Source organism: Ambystoma mexicanum, chromosome 13, assembly GCF_040938575.1.
Source record: "Ambystoma mexicanum isolate Mex_15411 chromosome 13, UKY_AmexF1_1, whole genome shotgun sequence".
NCBI classification, from domain to species: Eukaryota; Metazoa; Chordata; class Amphibia; order Caudata; family Ambystomatidae; genus Ambystoma; species Ambystoma mexicanum.
The window spans coordinates 193848042-193861465 of NC_090938.1; the positions used below are offsets into that span (position 1 = coordinate 193848042).

The 13424-nt window shown below is 48.7% G+C and overlaps 1 protein-coding gene across 10 annotated transcripts in view; it reads left to right on the forward strand.

Annotated features, from left to right (window-relative positions):
* Positions 1-13424, forward strand: part of PPP1R12B (protein phosphatase 1 regulatory subunit 12B) — a 1230188-nt gene that overhangs the window by 707424 nt on the left and 509340 nt on the right. The window lies entirely within an intron of this gene.

Here is a 13424-nt window from a genome sequence, read left to right on the forward strand (position 1 = left end):
TTTTCTCAATCCGCAGTGGCAGATCCTTCCCCTATTCACTGCGGCGTTCCCCCAGGGCTCTTGCAAAACCACTCTTTGATGTACTTGACTATCTGGGTGTCTCTTATACGAATTACGCTGGCGATACCCAGATACTCATTCCCATCACTGGAGACTACTTGGCTGACAACAAGGCCCTGAATGACGTCTACTTGGTCATCCAAGCCTGGATGGTACAACACCAGTTATGCCTCAATGATAAGACTGAGCTTCTCATTTTAGGTGCAATACAACTTCTTAGTAAACTTGAGCCGGCCTACCAATCGTTCACAATCGATGGCAACACCATCCAAGTTTCGAAAGACACTACCTTGACGCCACCTTATCCTTAACCCGACAAACTAATGGAGTCAGATCTGCCTCAGCATACCCCTGCAAACTCATTGCAGCTTGCAGGCTATTTCTGACCACCCCCAACACAGTCACACTGGCCAGAACCCTCATCATGGCCAAAATCGACTATGGTAGCGCCCCCTACCTAGGAACCAGCCAAGAGAATCTGAACAAACTGCAAATCTCCCAGAACAACGCCATTAGAGCGGCCCTAAACATCCCGCGTAACCATCACATCTCGGAATCTAGATCCAACCTACACTGGCTACCGGTCAAACAGAGAATTGCACTGAAAGCCTTAGGCCTTACCCACAAATGCCTAGCCAACCAAGCCCCCCGTATCTCTGCAGCTGGCTTTCCTGCCACGAGCCTACCCACCCTCAAAGAATCGCCCAGACCTACTGTTTAACTATCCCTAGGTTCAAACTACAAAAAGCGGGTGGATCAAGCTTCCCCGTCCTAGCATCCAAGCTTTGGAATGCCCTCCCCCTCACCATCTGATCAGAAGAATGCTTTAATACATTCAAAACCAAAACAAAATCTTGGCTCTTCAACCAGCTTTGAAAATCGGATCTCTTAAGTACCTGGAAGCGTGCCCTAGTAAACGCCTGTTCTACCTTGTAAATGATGTATATTGCTGTATATTCTAATTACTCTGTATTTATGTTCGCCATGTAACCAGGTTCTAAGTTGCGCCCTGATGCCTCTGGGCCTGATGGTGTGCGTTACAAATAAAACAAATACAAATAATCAATTTTATTGCTGAACTGTCTTTCTCCTAACAACCAATCACTGAGCTCTGGGTCATACTGCCCCAGCCAATGACTGCCCTCCACCTAAGCCCCTCCTCTGGCAGCCATCTTCAGATTTTTACCAAAGGTTCAAGTGTTGGGAGTCCTCATGTTTCGCTCTCAAGCTTTTACTGCGTTTTTTGCTTTTTTGGAAGAGTAATACTCCATTTTTCGGTCAATCGGGCCTTGTGATCCATCAATTAACCTATCTGATTAACAGGGACCTTTTTTCAGGTTCTTCAGTGCCCCTCAAGGGTGAGTTTTGTTTCCGTTGAGGCTTCCAGAAGATTCTTCAGGCCTATGCCATGTGGACCATGTAAGAGGAGAAGGATTCAACTCCCCTGTTCAAGATCTGCTCCAACTGTGGCTCGCGGAATGTCTTTTCGGGCGACAAGCATTCCGAGTGCCTTTACTGCCTGTATCTGACGTACAAGGAGGAGGATTGTGCATTTTATCAGGAGATGGCCCCTCGCATGATCAAGGATCGGCACTGGCGACTGAACGAGGAGCTACAGTCCAAGGCCTCTGCTCTGGGTGGGTCCCAGCAGCATGCCTCTCCCAGTTCCAAGAAGGCTGAGCGGGCTTCTAAGACCTTTTGAGGGTGCTGTCCCCGCGGGGGGGGTTTAACAGAAGGCTAAGCACCGCGAGTACACTGTCACTGTTGCAATGGGCTCCTCGGCGGCCAGGGCACTTCTGACGTCTCCAGCTTCCGTCACCAATCAACGCTCAGGATCATCGGCCAAGAGGAAGTTTGATCATCCAGGCAAACTCAAGGAAAGGCCCCAGTCCGCCCTAATGGAGAAGATTAGGGGTGGGGGTGAAATTGGTGTTCAGACACTCCCCTAAGGAGAAGGCCAAGCAGGACAAGGCTCTGGCCCTGACGGTCCAGTGCACCTGACGAAGACCCAGCCTTCCATCGAGGGGGTGGCGGCGTCCCTGGCGAAGATCGCCGAGGCGGCTCCGCAGGGTGCAACCCCGAAGGAGAGGGTGTCCCGTCCTCCCAGGAGGGAGGCTGTGTTCCGGCCCATAGAGAAGACCCCAGAGAAGAAGATGCCTGTCATCTCCCCGAGACCTTCAACTCTGGAGGCGAAGAAATTGGAGGTAGGTGCGGTGGCCCTCCAGGTTATGGGTATCTTCTCCGAGGAGGAGCCCACCTGCCTGCAAACCATCCAGGAAGAGGAAAATGTAGGGAACAGGCCCTACGACGAGCGCGCAGACGAAGGCGACTGCGGCAAAGACACCGTTGAGGAAGAGTAGCATGGTGACAGGCGCCTGGGCTCTGGGCCAGTGCCCCAGCTTCCTGTTCCGCCTATCCCTCCTATTCCTCCTCAGCTGCCACCCCCACCTCAGCGACCTCCTAGCCCCACCCGCAGCGCCAGCTGACCTCTTGGCAACAGGGGAGCTTCCGACCAAGAGGAAGAGAGAATACCCTCCACCTCCTGTCCCAGTCGCCCACCTCGCCCCCACCACCCCCCTGAGGGATGAGACGGATCCTGATATCGCTACAACGGGCAAGGACGATGACGGTGGGATAGGGGACCTCCCATCTCCACCTCCTAGATCTTGCCCACCAGACGAGATTCGCTCGTTCAACTCCATCTCCAGAGCTTCTGAACTTTTTCAGCTCACCCCAGTGGAGAAGGAGGGCGGCTTCTTATATCAGCGCCGCGATGCAAAGAGAAAGTCCATCCTCTTGGTCCCACTCCTGGATGACATTTGGGAAGGTTTTTCTCTCATGAACCCTTCTACGGCTCCGGTGAAGAGTGGATCGCCTGGAGAAGTAGTACAGGGTGCCGGACACTGCGCCCAAGTGCTTGTGGGCCCAACAGTCTCCGGACTCTGTGTCCGCAGCGGCCAAGAAGTCGTCCTCAGGAGCTTCTTCGGCAGCAGCCACCCCTCCTAACAGCAAGGCAAAGAAGTTAGATGCCATGGGACGACGGGTCATTTATTCTGCTGCGACTACCATCAAGGCTGCCAACACCCTCTCCATCGAAGCACGTTACGGCCAGGCGCTGTGGTTCAAGATTGCTTCCATCCTGGACTTCCTCCCAGACAAGAGGTTTGAAGCGCTGGAAATTCTACAGGAAGGCGAAGTGGCGTCGGACCATTCCATCACGGTGGCCACGGACATCGCTGACACGGGGTTCCTCCAAATGGGCAACAACGTTTGCCTTCGTCATTGTGGCTGGCTCAAGGCCACCAACTTTCGTCAGGAGGTTGAGTCGAACGTGTTGGACATGCCCTTTGACGAAGACAATTTGTTCGGTAAGACTGTGGATGAGTCTCTGCAAGCCATGAAGACTGAGACGGGGCGGGCCTTGGGTACTCTTCAACAATGGAGGCCGTCCTTTCTGCCCTCACGCTGCAAGTCATAAGGTTCCTCTAAGCAATTAGGGCGGGAGTCCGCTTCTTACCTCCAACCATGCTGCTCTTCGGACCAGGAAACGAACAGGGGTCGCTCCAAGGCCTTCAGAGGAGGACGTCGTTGCCACGGTCTCCAAGACGTCCCTTTTAAATCCCAGCAGGATTGAACCGGCTGTGCTGTCGAGCCCCCACCAGTGCACCCCAGTGGGAGGCCGGGTGGCGAACTTCGTCAGTGTGTGGAAGACCATCTCCACCGACCGTCCCCAAATACCACTGGTGGCCCAGTAGGAAAACCACATCCTCCAGCTGCAGCTGGATGTGCGGGCCATGCTAAGGAAAGGCGCGATAGAGCTTGTCCCAAAGAATCTCTGGAGTGTACACAAGGTATTTCCTCATCAAAAAGATGACCAGAGACTGGAGGCTCATTCTTCACCTTCGTCGACTAAACAAATACATGAAATCCCAAAAGATGGTCACACTTCAGCACGTGGAAGAGGGGATACTTCCTGTCGTCGCTTGGACTTGGAGGATGCATACTTCCACATCCCCATTCACAAGTTCCTGCGTTTTGTGATTCAAGGGAAGCGCTACCAATTCAAGGCTCTTCCCTTTGGATTGAAGTCGGCACCAAGGGTCTTCAAGTGCCTGGCGCCAGTGTCAGCGCAGCTGCAACTTGCGGGGATTCATGTCTACTTGTATCTGGATGTCTGGCTCATCCGGGCCAGTTCGAAGGAGGTCGCCGTCGACCACACAGTTAGGACCATTTGCCTACTGACGGATCTGGGTTTCTCGGTGAAGTATGCAAAGTCCTGCTTGACTCCAGCGCAGGAAGCACTGTTTCTGGGTTCCCAACTCAACAGTCTCGTGCCTGGCTTCTGTCGGAGGAGAGGATAGCGGCCATCTTGGGCAAGATACACCGGCTGTTGGCCCTGAAGATCACCAGAGTGAGGTCCATCAAGTCTCTGCTCGGCATGACGCCCTGATGCATCTCCGTCATTCGGCAGTGCAGGCTACGGATGCGTCCCCACAGGAGTTCCTCAACACCTGTTGGATATAAGTGTCGGGAAGCTTCGAGGACAAGATCGCACTCATCAAGAGTTTCCGTTGAGCGATACTGTGTTGCTGGGTTCACGCACATCTGTCCAGAGGTGCGGATTTCCAGATCCCACCGCACCAGGAGACGGTCATGAGGGACGCCTCCCTGGAAGGATGGAGAGCTTACACCAGAAGTCTTCATGTAAGAGGCCTGTGGCTACCGGAGGAGAAAACATTGCACATCGTGTCGGAGCTGCGGTCAGTGTTTTGGGCCCACAAGTCTTTCCTTCTGTCCCTCAAGGGCAACGTGGTGCGGGTCTTCATGGACAATACCACCAACAAATTTTACATCAGGAAGCAGGGGGCCACAAGTGCATGACCTATGGCACTAGTTCGTCGCCCAGGGGATGTTCCTCATCAAGTTTCATCTGGCAGGAGTGAAGATCAGTCACCGACTCTCTCAGCAGGGAGCTGCGCTCTTGCCACAAGTGGGATCTTCAGCAATACGAAGTGAATCACCTGTTCTGCAGATGAGGCAATGCCCAGATCGATCTATTTGCAACAGCGACGAACAAAAGTGTCGGAGGTTCGCCAGCAGGTTTCCCACAGCCGGGGAGCATGGGGGACGCATTCTCATTCCCTTGGGATGGCCTTTTTCTGTATGCATTCCTTCCGTTGCTTCTTCGACTAGTCAATCAACTCAGATGGCCCTGGCGCAGGATGATCCTCATCGCACCGGCGTGGCCGAGGCAAATCAGGTACCCGGACCTTCTCGACATGTCCGTGTCCCCTCCAGTCAAGCTTCTGGTGCTCGCAGATTTTCTCGCCTGGGAAGGAGGCGCATTTCTGCACCACGACCTAAGATCGCTGAACCTGAAGGCCTGGCTCCTGCAGCATTAGAGCTCGGAGGTTATGACCTCCCAGTGGATTGCAAGGATGTACTTTCCAGGGCATTGTCTATTAAATGCTAAGGCTATAAATGGAAGAGGTTTGCCGTTTGGGGCCGTGCACTGAAGATCAACCATCTACTAGTCACGGCTCCACAGTTGCTACTGTATTTGCTGTTATTGGCCAAAGCAAGACTGGCCCATGCTTCCATCAAAGTTCATCTGGTGGCTATCTCCCGCTGCACCAGATCTCTGGGGCGGTCGTCGTTATGGTCTCACCGTCTGGTTAAGGAGTTTGTCAAGGGACTGTTTCATTTGATCCCGCTGGTGATGGCTCCAGCCCCGGTGTGGGAACTCAATGTGGTGCTGTCTAGGCTCATGGGCCCTCCATCTAACACACATGCTGTGCATATAGTTCGACATCTAGTGGAGTATTGAATCCCTTTTTTCAAAGATCGAAAAAAGGGACGTCGACATGAGTGTAAGTGTAACACTATCCCTAAGTCATGGTGTGCTGCAAACTACCGCTGCCTCAATACCAGTAAGACTTGAGATTATTTGCATTGGGAATCCAGCTCCGCTTACCCACTCTCTGGCTGGCCTCCCTTGGCCCTGCTCTCGCACCCACCTGAGATGCAAAAAACCATGGTCATCTTCTAATCCTCTCTCTCCTTCACTCACATTTTGGACATCTCTGAAGTCCAACTACCAGCTGCACCTCCTCAGAGGTACTCTTCCTTTACTCACCCAGCCCAGCGCTCACTGTTTCCAGAGCCATGGTCCTCTCAACACTGGACTACTGCAAGTCTCTTTCTCAACCTCCCTTCCTCTGCTTTGCGCCCTCTAACTCATCCAGAACAGAACCACCAGACTTTTATCCTTGGCCTCAAGCCCAGGGACTGCATCTTTCCAGCGCTGAAATCCCTCCACTGGCTCCGGCTGCATTGTCCACAAGGCTTTCTGGGGCCTGGGACCTCCCATCTGCAATGATGCCTACCTAAATACTGTCCCTCCCGAGCCCTCCGCTCATCTACCTCCAACCTTCTGTGAGTGAGCTGGTTTTTCAAGCAGAGATTTGGAGGGAGATCTTTATCCCTAACAGGGACATCCCTCTCAAATATGCTCTCTGCCACCCTCCTCTTTGAGCCTGATCTCCTTAAGTTCCAGAAACTTCTTAAGACACTCCTCTTCCTTCTCTATCCCTCTACCCTGCTAACCTCTCTCCGCTCTATCCCTCCATTCCCCCTTGCCACACAGCATGCTGACTCGCTGCCAGGTGTACCTGAGTCTCGCAGGCCCCCCCCATCCTCTCCCCTACCTCCTATGCACCGTCTGTGCACTTGCACGATCTGAACGTACCTTGCCGTGAAGATATATCCATCTTCCCCGTCTCCTCTCCTTTCATGTTGGTGCCGCAGTGCACCTGGAAAAAATACAAAATCGTCTGAGCCATTTGCTGTTTTCTACACTGTTAATTGTATTATATGCATGTCCTCTGCTTGTGCAGATTTGTATCGTTCAGAAATTGAAAGGCTCTGAATGACTGTTTTTTTTCCCATTTTTCCCGTCCCTCCTTGAGCGCTTTTAAACACTTGCCTTGTTTATTGGTGCTTTACAAATAAACGTTCGAGTAACCACCAGATTTTTCCCCACCGTACTAGTTGGTCGCACATAATGCAGCGCTCGTAAGAGATTTTTATATTGCTGATCCTTTTCTTCAGGGGTTCACTTTCCTTAGACTACTCGACGGCTGTTGGCATAATCCTGTCTGCTGATGATCCATCCTTGTCTGCTTGGCCACTGTTTTCCACGCGCCCTGCGGCCAGGCCTTTACTGTAGGGAAAGTGGGGCCCTGTTCTTACTGAGTTCTCTGAGAGTGCCTTTTCTTTAATCCATTCTCTTCCATTTGGGTCTCACTGCCTTTTCCCTCTGCTATGGAGAGGATGGCTTTTAAATTCTGCCTGTCTTGAAACGCCAAACTTCCCGCCAAAGATGCCCATTGCCAATGCAATCATTGCATCCCTCATGATCGCGACGAGCGTCACTGTAAAGCCTGCAAATATACAACATTAAGACATGCGTACGAAACAGTGGGAGACCTAAGCAGCGCAGGGCGAGAGTGATTCCACTGCTGCGAAGTTGGTCAGCAGCAGTGGCTCTGACTCTGCGGCTGTGGAGCTCTCGCACACACGTTTCTATGCCTGCAGGCTGGTCGAAGTCTTTGGCAGGGCCTTCTGAAACTCTTGTTTCGGCGCCTTCTGCACACCTGCCTAGATGGCCTAAGCATGGCAATAAATCTTCCACTTTAGCAGGCGTCTCCACTAAATTTAAGGCCTCTGATGCAGTAGAGTAGAAAGACGCGCAGAGACCTGTCCACTCATCAAAAATGCACCCAAAAGCTCGGGAGAAGCTTTGCAAAGCCAGTTTGCACGTTGTGGACCCCAAGAAGGCATCCAACTTGCCTGAGGACTATTCTCTGGCCTCTTCTCTGTCCAGGGCCATGCAGCAGGATCCGGCTACACTACCTTTACCTTCTCCTGAGCCTTCAGACTCCTCTGAATGGACCAGTGATACATTTTCGGCCTGTATGAACAAGATGGCAGAGTTAATTAATTTCTCGGGCCAATTTGATAAGCATTTGAAAATACATGGAGCTCTTCATTCCTATCCTCTCCCTCCTAAAGTCACTGACTCCACTCCCCAGGTCCTCAATTCCCATCCATGGAAGATTCCCATCAGACCCCCCCATGGTAAAAGTCTTTGGATGATCAAGATGACCCCCACCAGGACATATACTTTGTCCAGGACCCTAGTCTGGCCAACCACGACCCTGCTTTTGAGACAGACTGGAACCCCGCGGATTACCAGTGCACGCGACATTCCACCCCCCACATGACCCGGACCCTGGGAATACATTTCTGGATGTCCCTGTCACTCAAACCAGGGATTTGTCACCTAGCGACAACCGGTTATAGGTGATAGGAACGAAAACAAAGAACCGAAAAACAAGAGGATCGAAAGTCAAAGGTTTGACACCGGGTAGAAATCATGTAAAAGGTAATTTGATCGAAACAAAAGGATCGAAGATTAAACATTAAATATGAAAATTCGATTGATAAAGGATTAAAACAATAGGTCTGAACGAAGAGTAAAGAACCTTGTGTAGAAAGCATATGCACAGGTGACAGTTGGAAACAAACTGTTAGTGCGTGAGAGAAGGTTACTAGGAAACACCAGCTGACACGAAAGAAAGACTAACGTATTACCTGACTGAAATCATCTGGTAAGTGAAACGCAAGAAATTGATGAAATACTAGTAAAATTAGCACGTTAGAGTCAGCGAACAATAATTAACAATACATTTCACTATTTCAAATACATATTGAGTACGAAAATGGAGTATATAAAATCTCAAATGGGAGGAACCCAATTAGTATTTTAAGGCTACATCTATAATAGAGAAACACATAAAGAAAGCAGTTACTGGAAATGTACAGAATAGAAAAAATTAAAGTGTGCAGAAAGAGCGATAACAGAAAATGAAAATATAAGGTGTATGTTAAGTAGTCAGCCGGAGACAAACTAGGTTTTTCTTTCAAAGTTGTTTATTTTCACAACTAAAACTTCACAGGTTATTCAATTCAGATAAACTGATGACTGTTCCTTTCACCTCGCTGGCATTGGTGCTGCGACTTGCTTTACGTGCAATTCAGCGGTTATGCTTTTATAAGTCCGCAATAGTCTCTCATATCTCCCCGGTGCGTATAGGCTTTCACCCCTCAACCTGCTCGCCTGCCAGGCCAACGAAATAAAATAAAATGGCAATTGTCCACAATTCACACCTTGTTATACTTTTCATCCGGTTGCCGCTTTTCTTCTCTGGAATGCTATCTTGAGCCTCGGACCTGGTACGGCGTCAATCTGTGGGTTTTCCGCTTCTTCCTAGTAAGCCCACTCGTACTCTCCGCTGGTCTCACTCCAATCGGGTGTGGCGCCCATCGCCATGCGCTCTTCCTGCAAGAGAAGACCCGGGCTGAGTCTCTTGGGAGTTGCTTTTAACCCTTGCCCTGCTGTTCCCCCGTAATCAGCCTCGGATGTTCCCAGCAACGGTTTTATCACACCTGACCCCGATTCCCCACCTCCTCCCTGCTCCGCCTGCTGTGGGTTCACCCTGTACTTTGTCTCTGTTCTGGTGGGTCTGATACGATAAGGAACCCCGGTTTTCCCTTTCCTTAGTTTCCTTTCTTTTCCCATCGGTGGGCCCCCCTCACTGATGCGATATTCCGTGGGATAACCTGGGATCTGTAGTCATTTTCCTGTTTTCCTTTCCCTTAAAGGCCAGCATTGGCACCCGGCTGATCTCTTCTGCAACCCACTCCTTTCTACCGTGACTCCGCTACTGCTTCCACATCACATAGTACAGGAGAACGCAGTCACATGCCTGATAGTACAACTATATTAATTAAAAAATCGATAAATGAAATAAAAAAAAATGTAGAGGAAAATCAAATCAACCAGCTCACTGTGAACTGTGGGATGTCTTAACCCACTCATCCAAGCCCCGCAACATCACTAGGCATTGCTGGCAGTAGAAACATCAGAGTGGCCACTGGAAAACATGATGCTCGCTCAAAACCATCCAAAAATGCGCAGTAAAATCTGAAAGATAGGCTGCCATCCACTTTTGCCTATCTTAGGGAGCACAGGAGATCACTGCCTAAAACCACCATTGGGCCATCCACAAAGCAGCCTGAAACCACTTAAAAATAGCAATGCTGATTGCCAAAAGCAACACAGAGCTGTTTGGGAATTCATTTTCTTGATTGTCAAAATGTGCTAAAATCATGCCTCACAAATCACCAAAAAGATCCAACCTTCTTGTTGGGTGTTCCACGTTATTCTACTGCAAGAATCCACATCAACACAATGTCAGCAAGAATCATATGCTATCAAGCTAAATCCCATTTTAAAGATACTGATGTAAAGACAGCTGTCAAAAATGGGTGCAATACCGGTACTCCCCACCACCAGAGGCCGGTGTTTTAAAACCATATTCTTTGAAAAACTGAACCCAAACTATGCCAAAGAGAATTCTATCAAAATGCCATATAGAGTGCCACACAGTGATTTCATGTTGATTTAAAGATATATTGCTTATTTTAAGTTTATAAATGCATGTTTTTTCACAAGGAACTCTGTGCAATTGATCAGAAGGTAGTCTGATTTAATTAAAACTTCAAGAGGCCTTCTGTCCATGGGAACCCTTCACACCTGGCCTTCCTACCAACAGGAGAGGATGTTGCATGGACATGTTAATCAAAAGGGAGGCGATTCCTCTGCTGGCAGGAGGAAAGAGACAAAAGAGTCTCAACTGAATAGAAAATGCCTATTTGATTGTGACTGGTCAACAACTGCTCTAGCAGGAAAGCAGGCCATGTGACCATCTGACTCACCCAGCTCTGGGGGCAGACCAGACTGGGATGTGGATTTAACATTGCACCAAATATGTTTTAAGGGAAATGGTTCTAAAATATTGTAACGGGCTGACAAAAATGTCAAACTTTGAGACGGTTAATATGAAAAAATCACTCACAATTTAAGACTAAGCTGGAAGTTGTGCGATGTTCTGAGACCAAAATCCGGGATTTATTAATATTGCAGCTGTAGTGTTTTTGCTATGGACATAAGAACTTGCAGTAATATGTTCAGCAAGGGTGTGTATGTCTGTGTAAAATCTGGTGCAGAACCAATATTGCGAAACATACCAAAAGAGCAAATAAGTTGTCATTTCTGAACCCAAGCTCGTAGGAACATGGGACTTGAACAAAATGTACCTTAAGTAATATGTGATGTGTATATGTATTATGAACAACTTGTGTATCTGGGAAATAGGTTTGTTATGAAAAATTGATTTTTCTAGGTAAAAGAGGGGAGGGATTTCAGCTAAGCCATAAACACAGCATGATGATGACCCCTCATGACACGCTGATCATTTTCTCCAGTCAGGGGACAGGAGATTCTCTGACCTATCAAATCCTTAGGGGGTTGGGCATGTAGAATCAGCCTCCACACCCACGTTGGAAACAGATAGAGACTGGTTAGGACAGATAGGGGACACACCTTTCCACTACTCAACTGGTTCCTGCGCAGCACTCTGATGGATCAGATCCAGACAATATCCAGATAGACTGCAGATCCAGAGACCAGAACTTAGAATCCAGACTCTAGAACCAAGCTCTAGAACCCTGAAGCAAATGCCTAAATGAATCCTTCTCTGCAGGCCTTCAGAATCTTTTGCAACCTGATTCTAAGCCCTAAACTTTCCCTGGGCCTAACCAAACCATTCAACAGCCGGGCCATGCTGTTTGCTTCTAGCTAAGAACCCTGTGCTAGAACCCAGATCCAGACCCAGAGAGAGCAGTGCGGTATCCAGATCCGTCCGATCCAGTTCAAGAGACCCAGACCGCCGTGCAGTGCTGAGAGCAGAACCCAGAGGGCCTGAGACCGTCCGGTGGCGAGAGTGAGGCCAAATCCCTTGACCAGATCTTGACGGGGCCCATTTCCATTCCATTCCAAAATTAGGAGTGAGTATCTAGTCTAGAACTGTACAGAACCAATCTTAGTTTAAGTTAATCCTCTTCCATTAATTTCAACCTATCCAGAACTGCATTATAGAATCCTGTGTTCATCCTGTTGATTCTAAATCTGTAAAGCCCCATCTGTCATTCTGAAATCTTGACTTTACTTCTGAAAATCTACCTTCACAAAAACATCTATCTTTTGAACCACACGTCCTAGAAGCAAAATTTAACTGTCATTTTAAAGCTAAGATCCTAAGCTTTCCAACAAACCATTATAGTTTTTCCGTAATCGTGATTTAAGCATGTGGAAAAATTGCTGCAAATTGCAATTTAGCTCCATTTCACCACTTGTAAAAATAGCGGTTTCTTGTTTGCAACTGCTGAATTCGTTTCCAATTTTATATTATACACATACTGTTATTTATGCAACATAAAACAAAACACAAGTAAAATATATACAAAACAGTACTAATAAAGCCATTGTTATTAATACAAAATGAAAGTTAACTCATTGTTATTAGATATAATGATCGAAAGTGATTCTCAAAAATGACTTTTCGAAACTATTGTCATTCGAACAAATGTATTCTTAAATATTGCAGTCAACCCTTTTGATTTCGATGCTTTGACTGGACACCCCGACAACCAGATGCTGTTCAATAACCTTCTTAAGAAGACAACTGATCGCTTTAAGATGACCAAACAAGAAGACGAACCGGACTTTGTGGAAAATATCTTTAAGGCGAAGTTCCTGGTCAGCCAAGCTATCCCATTGCTGAAGAAACACCTAACCCCCCCCCCCCACACCCTCATTGCTCACTCGTGCAGTCAATCCCCTGCTCCTTCAGACCTGCTTTACATCAGGGACCATGCCATCATGGACTCCCTGGTAGTCACTACTACACAGAAAAGGGCCGGGGTACCACTGTCCTCGTCAGAAGCTCCTCCCGACAAGGACTGCAAAAATTGTACACCCTTGGCAAGCGTGTCACCACCTATGCTGTCTGTTGCACCCAGATTGCCAACAATACCAAGCTCCTGGCGAACTACAGTGATGTTCAGTGGGAACTTGTCCAGGACGGTCTCAAAGATATTCCAGAACTGCTTTTTAGCCGTGGTTGCGTAGGGCCGGCAAGTCACCCATAACCACCTTAAGAATACCTTCGACACTGCCAAAACTGCGGGGATGCGAATTTAACAAGAGTTGCTTAGCTGCTCCTGTGTTGCTGGAGTGCGTGCTTATTCATGCATATGCCTATAAACCTACAGTGAGACTTCCCTGATGTCCTCGACCCTTTTTCCAACAAACATTACTTGCTTGCAACAGAAGACTTCCTCTTGTACTTTTTAATTGTACCGTACCTTGTTCCCTCCAAACTGGCTGAGACACTCCA